Source organism: Bos grunniens, chromosome 15 (assembly GCF_055505025.1).
Source record: "Bos grunniens cultivar Pamir isolate PY7600 chromosome 15, Bosgru_T2T1.0, whole genome shotgun sequence".
Classification (NCBI taxonomy): Eukaryota; Metazoa; Chordata; class Mammalia; order Artiodactyla; family Bovidae; genus Bos; species Bos grunniens.
This window is the reverse complement of record NC_141179.1, coordinates 83,442,961-83,447,942: the sequence shown is the minus strand read 5'-3', so window position 1 is coordinate 83,447,942 and position 4,982 is coordinate 83,442,961. Positions and strand designations below refer to the sequence as shown.

General features: G+C 38.1%; 1 pseudogene; it reads left to right on the top strand.

Annotated features, from left to right (window-relative positions):
- The first annotated feature begins 3,743 nt into the window (after positions 1–3,743).
- On the top strand, positions 3,744–4,692 carry LOC147358859 (olfactory receptor 5AN6-like; annotated as a pseudogene).
- Positions 4,693–4,982: the final 290 nt, after the last annotated feature.

The window sequence follows — 4,982 nt, the reverse complement described above, 5'->3', positions numbered from 1 at the left end:
TACTTCATGGAATGTAAACTTTATTTTGGTAATGTAACATTTTCTTGTATCAAATTAAGAGAGAAAGAAATCAAGAGTACAAGCATGACTTTGTTTCTTGACTGAATGTTAAACTACTCTTGGTAAGTGTATTAATACTAAGCAGATGAGTAATTTATTGTGCTATTTGTTCTCCAAAATCTTAGAAATGGCATTTCCATGTTGAGTGACTGCTCATCCACTTTTATTCTCAAGCTTCTAAGCTGTTTCCCCATAAATTTTAGTTTTATATGGGATTCTGAAAACATTGTGTATGCAGTGAATTTCCATAATAAAAGAATCCTGGAAGAATGGTAAGCTTGCCCTTTAAAAGGTTCACTCTCCTGATCTCAATGCTGCCCTTTGATGTCACAGGTGGCAGGATTGCACTAGGGCTGCTTGGCCAGTCCACCCATTTCACATACTTTAAGGTAAATGAGGAAACAGTATTTATTCTATTTTGAACCTCTTATTTTTAATCACAACCAATGATTCTGATTGCTATATGTTTGGTCTTGAATTAACAATGGGGAGAGAATGCAGATAACAAATGGAAGTGACATAAAAATAATTGAGGAATGAATATGAAGTTTTCTATTTATTTTTCGAGTTATGTAAGCTTTCTCTACTTCTTGGAGTTTTAATCATTATCACGATCAACTTTACTTCCATTTCTCTTACCAATGAATTAGAAAATGTATATTACAATACTTTATCATTTTGGACTCCCCTGGTGGTTCAGATGGTAAAGAATCTGCCTGCAGTGTGGGAGACCTGGGTTTCATTCCTGGGTTGGGAAGATCCCCTGGAGAAGGGAATGGCAACCCACTCTAGTGTTCTTGCCTGGAGAATTCCATGGATGGAGGAGCCTGGCGGGCTACATTTCATGGGGTTGCAAAGAGTTGGACACAAGTGAGTGACTTTCACTTTATCAATTCTACCTTGTCATTAAAAAACTTTTTATTTAAAATGAGTCAATAATACAGGGATGAAAAACTACACAGAGTAAAGTAAGTCAAAAAGAGAAAAATAGATATCCTACATTAATGCATATACATGGAATCTAGAAAAATGGTAGAGATGATCTTATTTGCAAAGCAGAAACAGAGACACAGATGTACAGAACAAATGTATGGATACCAAGAAGGAAAGGAGGGATGGGATGAGTTGGGAGATTGGGCTTGACATATATACATTATTAATGCTATGTAAAAAACACATATAACTAATGGGAACCTCCTGCACAGCACAGGGAACTCCACTCATGGCTCTGGGGTGACCTCAATGGGAAGGAAAAGAGGGGCTATATGTACATGGATAACTGATTCAGTTTGCTGCACAGGAGAAACTAACACAACATTGTGAAGCAATTATGCTTCAATAGGAATTAATTAAAAATAAAATTAAAACAACACAAAAAACCAATCAACTTCACTGAAAGTATTTTCTAAAATTTCAAACGTAATCTTATGGTCTCAAGATCTCCAGAGTACAAGTCCCTTCAGGACAAAGATGGCAAAATAGACCATAGCAATACCGCAGTAACTAGTGTTCCCAAAGAAATCTTTGGGATTGTTTAATTGCTTGAGATATAAATATGTTATCAATGCAGCTGATGCACTCATTCAATCTCTACTGAAGGTGTTCTAAAGACATCAACTTATGATTCAGGTCTTACTGTAGGGACAAGGTCTGGATCTTGTGATCTCATTAGGGACATTGATGGACGGTATTAAGTCAATACGATTTTCCCTTTCCTAGTATTCAAATGACCCTCTTTCAGGAATAAAAACAATATCTTAGAATATTAAGTTACTTTTCTTTTCATGTGTTTTCCTTACTGCTCCCTTATTTGGAAAAAAAGGTCCCTATCATATAAGGAGAATAGCTAAAATTACCTCGTTTTACGATGAGGAAACTGATGACACAGAGAAGCTGTGACAACGTAGGGACAGAGCTTGGAATGACCCAAGTACTTCACTTAAGTTTAATAATCTTACTATTATAATATTTATTAAGACTGTCAGTGTTTATATATAGAAACAACTTAGCAAAGAAAAATCATTGGTTATTTTCTCCCAAGTTAATGTAATAAGGAAACACAGTAAAAATGTCAATTTTATTTTTTTAGTTCATCATAAAGGTCTTTTGAAGACATAACTATGAAGACCATCAAAACGATCTCAGAGTGAAAAAGTGAGGAATGTTTTTCTTACCACTTATCAAAATATTCTATTATTTTAAATAAAATATAGTCATAAGCAGTTATAAAATGTGCAGCACTGGACACATAGTACATGGACGATTAGCTTAACAACTGGGCAGAACAGCAACTCTATAAACAACTTCATGATGGAAGTGACTTAAGCAGTGGAGAAACCATTCAGTTAATTGTGTTGGGAGAGTTTGGAAAAACAAAACCAAAATTATCCCATAATTATACTTGACACTATGTACTAAAATACTCTGGAAATTTTAAATGTAAATATAAAATGCAAGTGAATTCAAAGAAAATATTAAAAAGACTTTTGGATTGTGTAGAGCAATGTTTTTGTGTGTGTGTGTGTGTGTGTAATACCAAAGCCAGGTACCATAAATATCACAGAAAATTGAGTGAAAAAAGTGAAAGTGTTAGTCGCTCAGTCGTGTTCGACTCTGGGATTTCATGAATTGTAGCCCACCAGGCTCCTCTGTCCATGGGATTTTCCTGGCAAGACTACTGGAGTGGGTTGCCATTTCCTCCTCCAGGGGGTCTTCCCAACCAAGAAGTTGAACCCAGACCCCCTGCATTGAAGGCTGATTCTTTACTGTCTGAGCCACAGTTGAGCACCTAAAAATAAAAGAAATCCATATAGCAGAATCCAACATAAAAAATATTGATATTAAATGATACACTTGGAAAAGATTTAGCAAAATATATGAGGGAGAAAGAATTATGATCCTTGATACGTTAAAAGCTCCTACAAATCAATAGTAACCTACTAAACAAATGGGTAAAACATATGTACAAGCAAGTCAATAAAGTAAATGCAAATGAAAACAATGAAAACGTTTTTTAATCTAACCTGCAAGATTGTCAAAGAGTAAAGCTAAATAATTATGGGCAGTGTTGAACGGGATTGTAAGATATTTTATCATAAAATCTTGAATTTGTGTAAACTAGTACCAGTTTTGGAGAAGGCAATGGAAAGCCACTCCAGTATTCTTGCCTGGCAAATCCCATGGATGGAGGAGCCTGGTGGGCTGCAGTCCATGGGGTCGCTAGGAGTTGGACACAACTGAGTGACTTCACTTTCACTTTTAACTTTCATACTTTGGATAAGGAAATGGCTACCCACTCCAGGGTTCTTGCCTGGCAAATCCCATGGACTGGGGAGCCTGGTGGGCTGCCATCTCTGGGGTCGCACAGAGTCGGACACGACTGAAGTGACTTAGCAGCAGCAGCAGCAGTACCAGTTTTCAGACAACAGTTTGGCAACATCTGTGTGTTTATGTGTGCACACATGTATGTGCAGAAAAACGGCAAAAATATATCACAAACTATCAAGTGTGCTGAGAAATGGGATCCTCAATGTATTTTTAACTAATTTTACAGTTTCTTATATTGACTATGAATAATTTTTGTCCAAAAATATGAAACTTTATCCAAAACAAGTAGGTTTTATGATATTAGACAATTTTTACAACCCAAGAATCTTTCTGCAGTTTGAAGAAACTTCAAGACAATGGCTGCAGGAAGGAATAATATAATAGTCACCAAATTTATCCTCTTCGGATTTTCGGATTCTCTCAAGTTCAGAATTGCTCTCTTTGCCGTGTTCATGGGGACTTACGTCTTGACAGCACCCTGGAACCTGAATCTCACCATCCTGATTCAGACGGACTCCCACCTACATACACCCATGTCTGTCTTTCTCAGCAACTTATCCTTCTTAGAGTTCTGCTATGTCACTTCCACAACCCCCAAAATGCACTCGGACTTCTTCAGGAAGCCTGCACTCACCTCCTTTACGGGTGTACAGTGCGGCACTTCTCGTTCTCTAGCCGGGGTCTGACTGAGTGCTGTCTGCTGGTGGCCATGGCTTATGATCACTACGTCGCCATTGCAGTCCTCTGCTCTACACAGCCACCATGTGCCCCTCTCTCTGCATGCAGATGGTGGCAGGATCTTGTATAACTGGATTCCTTGGCTCGTTCATTCAGTTGTGTGCCTTACTTCAGCTCCACTACTGTGGACCAAATGTTATCCATCACTCCTTCTGCGACCTGCCTTAATTATTAGTCCTCTCCTGCTCCGAAACCTTCTTCCTACAAGTGATAAAATTCGTGACAGCAGTGATTTTTGGTGTGATCTCCATCTTAATCATCATGATAGCCTATGGTTATGTCATTGCCACCATCCTGAAGATCAGCTCTGTTGAAGGCAGGGCCAAGGCCTTCAACACCTGTGCTTCCCACCTGACAGCAGCGATCTTTTTCTTTGGATCAGGTCTCTTCATCAACATGCACCCAAGAGCTGGCAATTCTCTGGGCTATGACAAGATAGTGTCAGTCTTCTATACAGTGGTGATCCCCATGTTGAATCCTTTGATTTACAGTCTGAGGAACAAGGAAATTAAAGATGCTCTTAAGAGATGTAAGAAGAAGGGAATGTTTTCTCATTGTCATGGTTAATTAAAGGTCTGGGAGCCTCATGACCTGTCGACTAGAAGTTTCTAGACTATGCAAGGGAAATGAATTTAACATTATTCAACAGGGTTTCAAGTGAGTCAGTCCATCTAAATCCACTTTGGCTCAGTGCCTTGCAAATCCTGCAGTTTCTTTAAGTCTTGATTGTTGACTCTCCTTTCTTACACCAGCAATGACTTCACAAAGCACTTGATATGTTAATTTTTATGTCCATATAACCTTCAATTTCTCAGTATTTGACCCTTGCATACTCTTTCAGAATTTCAGACTGCAGG